The sequence below is a fragment of the Berghia stephanieae genome, chromosome 11, assembly GCF_034508935.2.
Source record: "Berghia stephanieae isolate SIO BIC M18660-M18661 chromosome 11, UCSD_Bste_1.3, whole genome shotgun sequence".
In the NCBI taxonomy this organism is placed as follows: Eukaryota; Metazoa; Mollusca; class Gastropoda; order Nudibranchia; family Aeolidiidae; genus Berghia; species Berghia stephanieae.
Window position 1 is genome coordinate 26,388,846 of NC_088370.1, and position 12,930 is coordinate 26,401,775.

Consider the following 12,930-nt stretch of genomic DNA (forward strand, 5'->3'; position numbering starts at 1 on the left):
ATATTGTAGACTAATATATTGCCAAGGCTAAGCAACGCTTCTTAGAATTGCCGTGTCGGAACACAGCCCAGTGTATTTTCACACAGCCTTCGTGAAATTATCTTTTCACTTTCCAAACCTGTCATGATCCCAATGGTAGCCAATTTTAACTGAGCCGCCGAGCGATAAATTTCACTGTTTTGTCTATGCCCAAATTGACCACATTTACTTGGTAGAACCTAAAAGTATGGAAAAGTTTAATGCGAAAGCTAGAAGTATGTTATGAAGACACCTTCAAATCGAAAGTTATATGATTGCTACAAGCACATCTCGATTGCCTAACGTTGTAAAGAAACTGGTTGACCGTTTCTTCACTGATTGGGTAGCTAATTATAGAAAAAATTGTAAGTAGCCTAATTAATTCCCACGTCAATTAGTTTTCTGCCATTGTTTTGCTCAAGTGAGCTTGCTGTTTACTATTCATCTCGATTCTTTGGATTTTTCTGATACAAAGAGTTTCAGTTTCAGTGAGGTTCAGTTTCAGTCTCAGTCAATTTTTATAGAGCTCATTTACAGGTCTAACTGTGTTTGATTTCTGGTGATTTTAATTTTCCACTAATTAAATGGGTTGAACCTTGTCATGCATTTCCTGAAAAATTATTTGTGGAGGCAACTCGAGATGCATTTCTTGAACAAATGGTAAGAAGACCAACAAGACTCAGACATAATCATACAAGTAATGTTTTAGACTTACTTCTTGTTAACAATGATAGTTGGATTGATAATATTGACCACCTTCCACCAATCGGTAAAAGTGATCATGGTCTACTTTCTATCTCTATTAATTTACCCAAACATGTTTGTTGTAAGAAAAAAGATAGTTATTATGATTATTAAAATGGTAACTATGAAGCATGTAGACAGGAAATGGGGATTGTTGATTGGGAAACTTTAGAAGACATGTGTGTGGATGAGGCTTGGTCAGTATTGAGAGATAAGATAAAGTGTGCTGAATTGAAATATGTTCCTCTTATGGTTAAGCGCAAATTAACTAAACCCATTTGGATGACTAAAGCAGTTAAACACATGGCATAATAATAATCAAATTTTAAAAATATATGAAACACTATCACTATCTAATTATGAAAGCTATTTAACAATACAAAATAAAGCTAAAATTGCTATATCAGATGCAATTAAATTACATGAATCTAAATTGGCTCGAAAATGGAGACCACTGACAAAGCAATCATATTTTATTTATTTTTTTTTTCCCCTCAAACTTTAATCTGGCCCGTCCAAGGTAAAACTGTTCAAAGTATGAGCGATTTTTGCCTGATACTTATATGACATCTCCTTATCTAATAAAATAATACAAAATGTTTCTTGAAATATGTCAATTCTAAACTTTGAAGAAAAACTGGCGTCAGCGCCTTGCTAAAAGACGATGGTACAACCACTATGTCTGATATGGACAAGGCTGAAGTGTTAAATATATATTTCTCAGATGTTTTTGTAAATGAGGACCACGCTAATATCCCATTCGTTGACAATAACAATGATGGGAATTATTTTACTGATTTTTCTATTTTGGAAAATGAAATCATCGAAAAGTTGTTATCACTTAAAGTAGCACAAAGCATTGGTCCGGGTGGTCTCCATCCTCGTTTGGTCTAGGAGATTGCGACATAAATAAACCATCCCCCTTTTATTATATTTAAGAATTCTCTATCAGAGGGTGAAATTCCAGAAGACTGGAAATTAGCCAATGTGACTGCCATTTACAAAAAAGGAAATAAAAAAACGAACCTGGAAATTAAAGACCTATTAGTTTAACGTGCATTTTAAGTAAAGTTATGGAATCCATTCTTAAAGATAGAATCGTGAATTTTTTAGAAAATCACAAAATGTTAAGTAATTGTCAACACAGATTTAGAGAGAAATGCTCTTATGTAACTCATCACATGTCATGCAAGATTTTACCAGCATGATTGATGATGGTAAATTTATTGATATTATATATTTTCATTTCAGTAAAGACTTTGATTCTGTTCCTCATGAGAGGCTATTCAGAAAAATAAAATCATATGGTATAACAGGGCTGATATATGATTGGATACAATGTTTTCTTCTAATATAAAGCAGAGGGTAGTTGAAAATGGCGAATTGTCGAGTTTTAAATGTGTGACCAGTGGAGTACCTCAGGGAAATATCTTGGGTCCAATACTTTTTATTTTATATACTAATGACTTACCAAATAACATTATATCAAAATGTAGATTGTTTGCAGATGACACTAGAATTTATAATGAATCTGATCAGCATATAATCATTCAGGTTGATATTAATTCTCTTTTTGAATTGTCAAGGAAGTGGCAATTAAAATTTAATATCAACAAACATTGCATGTTGAAAAGAAAAATCCTAATCACATCTATTACTATTACTCAAATGACTCTTAATTCAAATTTTTTGCCTGATACTAAATTTGAAAGGGATACCAAAATAGGGCAGAACTCATTTATTATACGTGCAGTGAACACATGGAATAGTCTCTGTTTTAACACAAAAAATGCGCGTTCTTTGAATCAGTTTAAAATCTTAGTTGATAGGGAGTTAAAGTCTCCGAGATTTAAGTACGACTAATATGTTTTATTCTATTTTACTTTTTTAAAAATAATGAATTGATTAATTTCTTAATTCAATTTGATTTTAATTATTTATTTTTTTATCCATTCATTTATTTGCTTGTTTATTTATTAAGTTATTTATACATTTATTTATTTATTATTTAAACTTTAAATTGTCATGTGGATATAATTGTTTACATTACTTTCATGACTTTGTAGAATGGTTTGTAGATGTTGACAAGTAAAATACATGACATCTGATATAATGTTAAATCATGATAATTTATCAGAGACTTATGTATGATTATTATCGTTGTTGCCTTCATGATTATTGTTCTCATTAATATTTCATTGTACTATGAACTTTGTACATTTATGATTCATTAGATCATGACCAATTTTCAAAGGCAATATTTTTCGATTTTACATTGCCGTATTGATATATTTTTTCTTACATTCAAAGTTATGTAAAATTGTCTGTGAATGATGCAATGCAGCTATATGGGATTCTGTAATTATAAACTATTGTATAAGGCAGTTAAAGGATAATTCCTATATTAAGCCTTTAGATAAGATAAGATAAAGACCTCATCTACCCTTGTCTGCAGCGAAGAAAATCACTTCCCCATTTTTACTTTCTTGTCTAGATTATTGAAATTCTCTTTTGGTGGGAATTCCAGTGAAAGAAATTTCTAAATTGCAGCGCATTGAAAACATTGCAGCCTGTATTGTCACTAGAACTACTGTACAAACCAGACAATCCCTCATGAATCTTCATTGGCTGCCTGTTGAGGCACGTATTAATTATAAAATAATATGCATTTGCACCAAATTATTTCTAAAGAAAATGACGAGCACAATCCTACTTTAAAGATCATCTTTACTTTTATTCACCTTGGCGCAATTTACGATCGTCTTTGTCTGTGTCTTTTAAAAAACAAAAACAAAGTGAGGCTAACTGGGTGGGGGTCCTGACCTTCCATAGTGGGCAGGGAGGTACTTACTGTGTCTTCTATTTCCCTATATCTGTTTTCCAACATTTTTCTGTCTTTTGTCTTGGAATGAGATTATTTGGTTTTGTCCTGGCCCTGGCCTGGCTGAAAGGGAAACAGTCAACTGTATAGTTAGTTTTTGGAGATGATATTTTTCCCCTTGTAAATCATCTCTCTGTTATCAACTGTATAATTTTTCCTTTTACTTATGTATTATTTGTAAACAATTGAGTGTGTTCCTCTTGCGGGGACCTGTGCTTGTGTCTGGATGAGACATTTAATGATCTCAAACGAAGTAAACTGATAGTGTGCTCTTGGAATCTACATCTGTTTTCTATTTGAACCAATTCCCCTTGTCTTGCTTATTCCTTTTTACTGACGCGGATTTGACCTAAATGTGTTGCAAGAGCCGTAAAACCCTTAAAAACAAAACAAACATAAGCAAAGTAAGGCTAAAAACATATGGTGAAAGGTCTTTTAAATTTGCAGGGCCTGAAATTTGGAACAGGACATTAGATTTTTAGACTCAAAATATTCTTTTAAAAAACATTTAAAAACGTAGCTTTTTAATAAATATTATAAGATTTGATCATTAGAAATCAAAAATGTTGTGCCATAATTTTATTTTTTTGTAGGCCCTATATGTTTATCGGTTTTAAATAATCACAACTAATGATTCAACGAATTATACCATTTTAACGTATCTATTTATGCCCGACGGGTTTCCTTGTATTTTTATTATATATATATATATATATATATATATATATATATATATATATATATAATATATATATATATATATATATATATGCTTGCTTCCTGTCATTAATATTTGTATGTCATATTTTCATGTTTCTTTTTATTATTGGGATTTTGTTGTAAAGCGCATAGAGCCCTCCAATGGGAATATGAGCTATATAAGCGCAATTTATTATTACTATTGTTGATCTTTTTAAAACTTTTACTGATTGAGTGCCTTAAACTTTGATATTCCTTTCCGACTCATACGGTGATGTCTATTTTTTTTTAATTCATTTATTCCCACTTGCTATTCAATGCTATTGATTGACGTCTGTTTTATTATATAACCTAATACTTAATAAGGATTTACTTCCATTGACTTTTGACCCTTGATATGTAATGATTTGTGTGACCCCTTGCTCATAAACTTGATAACCAACGTTTTAATACAATTGAGAAAATTGAACATAAATGTAGTGTATTGTAGATTGCTAATGATAATTTGTTAAGTAGAAAACGTCAACAATAGTCAGCCATTTTGGAATCGAAGTGATTCTTTTTATTCTTGAAATAACGTAATCGAATACTGCTATTTGGGTACTCAGGTATCCCACAATCTCCCCCTTAAAAAAAATTAGATGATTAGAAAAAAAAATGAGCTATTATACTTTCGCTCGTTTTGGTTTACATAATGGTTCATTCATTCTTACATTTGTTTTATACAGCTTAAATGATTAATTAAGAGTTAATGAAAAAGAAAAATTATCTCATATATCAATGATGAGTAAGAAAAAGTGTTTCTTCTGTGTAGAACTAAACTAGTTGAAGTGGTCAACAGTTCATAATGATAAAAGAAAACACAGTAATGGACTCTAATAGTCTTAACTAGTGTCAACTTCATGCGGCTGTGTAGATGCAAAGTGTTTTTGTGTTTGTGGTCGTAACGTCACGAATATTTCTTCCAATATTATAGTCAAGCTTAAGGCTTATAAATGGCCATGCCTACAGTGTGAATTTGTTAGGTTTTCTCACGTTGCGACCACTTCTCGTAGTGTAAGGTGCACTTGTAGTGTTGTGATTGTTTTGAGATTGCGTTCTCTGTGACATGTTGTCAGAGAGAGTTAGAGAATTTGGGAATTCTCTATGTGGTGAGGGCAGGACCTCGACCTGTGACCGCGTAGAATTTGGATCTCGGTCATTCGCTGGGGTTGTTTGAACCATGGTTGGTATCTCTGTCGTTCTGAAGTTTGGGACGATGTCCAATAGTGGTGCTGGTGCTGGTTTGCTTGTGATTGCAGGGGTGTTTGTGTGAACAATTTGGTCGGAGTGTCGTCTCCATATGGCTCCGGGAGCTGTTTTGACTTCAAAGGTGCGTGTTCCCGTTTGGGCATGTATTACGCCGTGTTGCCATCGTTGGTGTCCGCGGTAGTCTCGGACCAGGACGTTGTCTCCGTTGTCGAAGTTCCTGGTGTTGGCAGAAGAGTGAGTACGAAGCTGACGGTCTTGACATGAAGATACTCTTGTATGAATGCTTGGTCGAATGATGTCTAGGTGAGTTCGCAGATGTCTGCCAAACATAAGTGATGCTGGGCTCTCGTTTGTTGTGGTGTGCGGTGCATTCCTATAAGCAAACAGGAATCTTGCCAGTTTTGTATGGATGGTACCCTTCTCATCTTTTGAAGCTTTCATTGCTTGTTTGAAAGTTTGGACCATTCGCTCAGCCAGCCCGTTGGTTGCTGGGTGGTAGGGTGTGCTAAGGGTGTGCTTGATTCCATTGACCTTTGTGAAGGATTTGAATTCATGGGATGTGAACTGCACACCGTTGTCAGATACGAGCTGTTCAGGTAAACCAAATCTTGCAAAAAGATTGCTCAATATATTGATTGTTGAAATGGATGTGGCATTGGATGTCGGTATTATTTCGGCCCATTTGGAATGGGCGTCGACGACCACTAGAAACATTAATCCCATGAATGGTCCCGCGAAGTCTATTTGAATTCTTTGCCATGGCTTGTCAGGCCAGTGCCATGGGTGAAGAGGAGCTTTCGGTGGATCAGGTTGAACTGAAGCACAACCAGGGCACCCTTTTGTAGTTGCCTCGATTTGTTTGTCAATAGCAGGCCACCAGAAGTATCCCTAGCCAAGTTTTTCATTTTGACTATACCAATGTGTCCTTCATGAAGAACACTTAAGATTTTTGCATGCAGTTTTTGTGGAGGGATGAGTCTGTATCCCCAAAAGAGACAGTTTTGTTGCACTGACAGTTCGTTTTGTTTGTTGAAGTAAGGTTTCAGTTCTTCGTTGACTGTGTTTGGCCATCTGTCAGTTTGGACGTAATGTATGACTTGTGACAGTGTTTTGTCGTGGCGTGATTCTTTGGCAACGTTTGCTGCGTTGACTGGTAAGGACTCTATTACTTCTGTATAGAATAGTTCATCTGCTGAATCGGCCTCTTGACTTGAGTTTGTGGTGGGTAAAGGCAATCGTGAAAATCCGTCTGCATTAGCGTTTGACTTGGAGTTCCTGTATTCGATTGAGTAGTCGAAGGCTGAAAGGAAAATTGCATATCTCTGTTGTCTGGCTGCAGACATTGCAGGGACTGGTTTTGTGGGCGAGAAGATGTATTTGAGTGGCTGATGGTCAGTGATTAGTGTAAAGTGCCTGCCACATACATAATTGAAGAACTTTTTAACACCCCATGTGATAGCTAGGGCTTCTCTGTCTAGTTGGGAGTAATTCTGTTCTGCCTTATTGAGGGTTCTTGAGGCGTATGCAATAGGTCTTTCGTCGCCTTCTGGTGTGATGTGCGAGAGAACGCAGCCGATGCCGTATGGTGAAGCGTCACAGGCGAGTCGCAATGGTCGATCGGGGTCGTAGCGCATGAGGACTTTGTCCGAAGCGATCATTGTTTTTATTTGAATGAAAGCGTGATCAGCTTCAGTTGACCATTCAAATTTTGTGTTATCCTGTAGAAGATTGTACAGTGGCTTCGCAATTTGAGCTACATTTTCCAGCCACTTGTGGTAATAATTTACAAGCCCGAGGAATGATCTGAGTTGTGTTTTGTTTGTTGGCTGTGGTGCGTCGATGATGGCCTTGACCTTGTTTTCGGTTTTGTGCAAGCCATTTTTGGTTATTTTGACACCGCAAAAGATAACTTCGTCTTGGAAGAATTGGCATTTTTCAAGATTGACCTTCAGTCCATACTCTTGAAGTCTAGCTAGGACTAGTAGCAGATTTTGCCAGTGTTCATCGTTTGTTTTCCCTGTGACTATCATGTCATCTTGGTTGCATTGAACTCCGGGTGTTCCCTGGAGGATTGTGTCTATTGTCTTTTGCCAAATTGCTGGTGACGAAGAAATACCAAACGCTAAACGGTTGAAGGAATACAGTCCTTTTGACGTGTTGATTGTTGTTACTTTTTGTGACGCACTGTCTAAAGGGAGCTGAAGGTATGCTTGTCTCAGATCAATTTTAGAGAATGTTTGACCTTGTTCCAAAGTAGCTAACATGTCTTCCATTTTTGGCATTGTGTATTGCTCTGTGTTAAGTGCTGGGTTGACTGTTACCTTGAAGTCACCACATATTCTCACTGTTCCATTGCTTTTCAATACGGGTACGATGGGTGTGGCCCAATCCGAGGTTGCAATTTTTGTGATTATCCCTTGTTCTTCTAAGTTGTCTAGTTCTTTCTCAACTTTTTGTTTTAAGGCGTACGGCACTGGTCTGGCTTTGTGGAATTTGGGAACGGCTCCCTCTTTTAGATGAAGTGTTGCCTCTATTCTTTTTATTTTTCCAATTCCATCTGAAAATATATCTTGAAACTGAGCTTGAATCTATCTTTAGGTGTCGTCATCTGATGTATGCTCTGCCAGTTCAGTTTTATAGCGGCCAACCAGTTTCTTCCCAAAATAGGATTGCTGCCTTTGTCAAGTATAAGGAGTGGAAGTATTTTCTTCTGATTGTTGAGTTCTACATGAACTGAAATTTTTCCCAGTGGAATAATGGTTTCACCTGTGTATGTTTTCAGACGAACAGCTGTCTTTTCCAAATTTGGGAAGGTTTTGAATGTTTTTGTGAAGTCCCTCTTCGTCATCACTGAAACAGCAGATCCTGTGTCAACTTCCATTTTTGTAGGAATATTATTGATTTGCAAGTCTACCTTTATTTTTGGTGTGTTTCCTTCCATGTGAAACATTTCCAGTGTAAAATTATCTTCGGAAACATTGTCTTCATCTAGCTCGTGAACTTGTCGGGATTGTGAGGTTCTGTCTCCTCCTCTCCTCTGTTGTTGGCTGCCCTTCCTGGCCTGACACACTCTCTGAATGTGTCCTTGTTTGTTGCATGACTTACACACTGCATCACGGAGGTAGCAGTCGGCTCTCCTGTGGTTATTTTTCCCACATGATTGGCATGGTGGATATGTTTGTGAGTTATGTCTTCTGTTAGTAGGTAAAGGCTGATTTGTTTTTATAATGTTGAGATCAGCTGTTGATTTGCCGGATGTTGTTGTGTGGATTTCCGCTGCATCTCGCTGGGCAGTTTCCATTGCAAGTGCCAAAGCTGTTGCAGATTCTAAAGTGAGATTTGGCTCTTGCAAGAGTCTCTTTTGTATGGTTTCATCGCGTATTCCGCAAACAAATCTGTCACGCAGAGACATTTTAAAATTGTCTCCGAATTTGCAGTGTTCAGCCAACCGTTTTATGGATGCTAAAAAATCCGGGAGCGATTCGTCCATCGCTTGACTGCGTTTATGAAACTTGAATCTTTCAACTATCTCAAGTGGAGGGGGGCAGTAATGGTTGGACAGCAGTTTGCAAAGTTCTTCATAACTTTTACTAAAGGGAAGGTCGGGTGACGTCAAACATCGTAGTGTGTTGTACGTTTTAGCCCCGATGGATGATAGCAGAGTTGCTGTTTGTTTCTGTTCGGCAATGTCGTTTGCAACAAAAAACGCATCCAGTCTTTCTTTATAGTTTGTGAAGGACTCTAGTCCTTCGTTGAAGGTGTCGGGTCTTGGCATGTTGGTATGTACACGTACAAGACTGGAGAATGCAAGCTCAATAGTTGGTAGTAGTCTGTCAATAGACTTTAGTTTTATGGCTTGGTAGAATGAAAATACATGTAAACGTTATTGCACTTATCTGGGTTCTAGATGCTCGTCGCCATTTGTAGTGTATTGTAGATTGCTAATGATAATTTGTTAAGTAGAAAACGTCAACAATAGTCAGCCATTTTGGAATCGAAGTGATTCTTTTTATTCTTGAAATAACGTAATCGAATACTGCTATTTGGGTACTCAGGTATCCCACAATAAATTTCATAGAAAACAAGGTTGGAATAGCAATAGGGAGGAAATGTTTGATGTAAAAAAACTGGTTCTAATCACATTGGAAGTGTAAAACCATTCTTCCGGAGGACTGGATACATACCTTTTGTAATTGATCTTCTTAATTCAGAGTGATAACATCTTATTTTCTAGTTTAAATATATTCTTGTCGTCTTAAAGATCATCTATCCTCGATCTTTTACGTCCTATAATCCTAAGAATCTGTTTAGCTACACCAATTTATGATTTAATATCTAACTGATTTATTATTAGTCCTCATTCCTTCAGGTTACAAACACACTTCCAAGGAGTTTTGAACTGGAAAAGTAGACGGCTCACGAATTTTCTGCCCTATTATGCTGCAAGTTTTTTTTTTTAATTTACTCTAATTATTCAAACTTGAAGACTGGATAGGTAATAGGAGAGATTTTGACTTATGAATGATATATTATATTTGTTACTATAACTTACTTGACTTGACAAGAAAATGTGGCTTTTATTATCAGGTTTATGCACTGAGCTACAGATTTATGGAAACTTTTACGCAACCCTTCATGAAGTGAATGAAAATTTTACTGCTTTTGCTACTCCAAGAAATGGATAACTAATAGTGTTTCAATCATATTATTATTTTGTTGTCAAAGGGGAAACCTGAAACATCCATATTCTGTCTTCTTTAATTAAATAATCTCAACACAGGCCTATTACCATCAGCATCAAACCAGCTGTTAAAGCCCTCGAATCAAATGCGATACCACGATTCAATTTTAGAAAAGCAAATTGGGAAAACTTTACTAAAGATTTAGACAATGAGATCACCAATATAAAAAGTGACCCACAGAGATACGACGACTTTAGAACACTCATATGGAAAGTTGCAAAGAAAAACATCCCCAGAGGATGCCGAAAAAGTTATATTCCATGTCTCCAAGATGAAAGCAAGAAACTATATGAAAGATTCATTGAATCATACAAGGTGGATCCTTTCAGTGAAGAAACCCTAGAACTGGGTGAAGAACTCACATCAATGATAGCCGATGAAAGATCAGAAAGATGGAAGGAATTAATAACCTCCACCAATATGACCCTAAACAGCAAAAAGGCCTGGACTACAATTTCAAAACTGAAAAATGACAAAAATACCCAGACAAGAGTGGCTGCAGTAACACCTGACCAAGTAGCACATCAGCTTCTACTGAATGGGAAACCAGCCAAGAAAACACGAGGCCAACTAAAAGCCCTGAAACGTAAAATTAAAATGGACAAAGCCCTCAAGGATGGTGAAGATCATCTTGACTCTTTTACCCTGGAGGAGCTACTAGAGGCCTTGTCCCATCTGAAGGCAGGAAAAGCATCTGGACTGGATGGAATCACAACTGAGATGATTCAACACTTTGGCCCGAGAACCCTATCCTGGCTATTGGACCTCTTCAATGTATGCGCAAGGACAAACAGGCTGCCAAGTGCATGGAGGAAAGCAAGAGTAGTCGCCCTACTGAAACCGGGGAAAGATCCAAAATCCAAGAAAAGCTATCGCCCGATCTCCCTCCTGTGCATCACATACAAGCTATTTGAGCGAATGGTTATGTCCCGCATGTCACCCAGTCTAGATGAACAACTGTCTCCAGACCAGGCTGGATTCCGACCAGGACAGTCAACATGTGGTCAACTTCTTAACCTTACACAATTCATAGAAGATGGGTTTGAGACAAAACAGGTCACTGGCACAGTCTTCGTCGACCTCACTGCAGCCTATGACACAGTGAATCACAAGATCCTACTCCTCAAAGTGGCTAAAATGATAAAGAATAAGAAAATTGTAAATATCATCCAGTCACTTCTCGAAAACAGGCGCTTCTTTGTTGAAATGGATGGCCGGAAGAGCAGGTGGCGCACCCAGATGAATGGTATTCTCCAAGGATCAGTGCTGGCTCCAACACTTTTCAACATATATACAAATGATCAGCCTGAGTTCCCAAATATCCGCCGATTCATATATGCTGATGACCTATGCCTCGCAACACAGGATGTGTCCTTCCAACCAATCGAGAGCAGACTGACAAATGCCCTAGACACCCTTACAAAGTACTACACTAAAAATTCGCTGAACGCCAACCCAGGGAAAACACAAGTGTGTGCATTTCACCTCAACAACCACCAAGCCCACAAAAAACTTAACATCAAGTGGAATGGCCAGACATTAGAGTACAACTACCACCCAGTGTACCCCGGAGTGACGCTTGATCGGACTCTGTCCTTCAGAGAACACATGAGGAAAACCAAGGCAAAAGTATCCACGCGTAATGCCCTCCTTGGAAAGCTGGCAAACATGAACTGGGGAACTGACCCTAAAACGCTAAGAACCACAGCACTGGCCCTCAGCTACTCAACTGCGGAGTACTGCTCAGCTGTATGGGCCCGATCATGCCATGCCTCCAAGCTAGACCCGAGCTCAACAACGCCTGCCGGATCGTAACGGGCCAGCTGAGAGCAACACCATTACCACTGGTCTACCGTGCAGCAGGAATAGCCCCACCACACATCCGGAGGGAAACTCATGCCCAAATACAAAAATACAAACAGGAAATGGACCAGAGACACCCCCTTCATGACCACAATTGCCCCAAAAGCAGGCTCAAATCAAGGAAAAGCTTCCTCACAGTAGAGAGCCTTCACCCAGACCACTCAGCATTCTCCCGCCTGGACAAATGGGTAGAATGGGACAAGACAGCAAACGATGCCCTCCAGCCCCCAACAGAAAAGCTCCCAGCAGGCACAGACCTCAAGAGAAAAGACTGGGTGGCGTTGAACAGAGCTAGAGCAAAGGTGGGAAACACCGCCACCAACCTCTTTAAATGGAAAATCTCACCGGGCACTGAATGCCCATGCGGTCACCCCAGACAGACCATGGACTACATCCTGTCCGAATGCTCGCTGGGACCTCACTGCACCAATGCTGACCTGAGGGAATGCAACCAGACTGCCCGGGACTGGCTGACTCACTGGCGCTACAAGATATGATGATTTAATTAAATTCCAGCTTTCATTCCGTCTAACAGTGTTCTGAAATAATTGTGTATGGAGCATGGAGCAAACAAAGCAAGCGACAAAATTACAGGGAAAAAAACGTCCTAAAAAATCAGCCCCACTCGACTGGCAGCGTGGTTGTTATTGTTGTTTTTGTTTTTGTTTTTGTTTTTTGTTTTTTTAGGGGTTTTTTAAATGTTTCTTTTTTTCTTGAGTTTGTCTTGCCTGC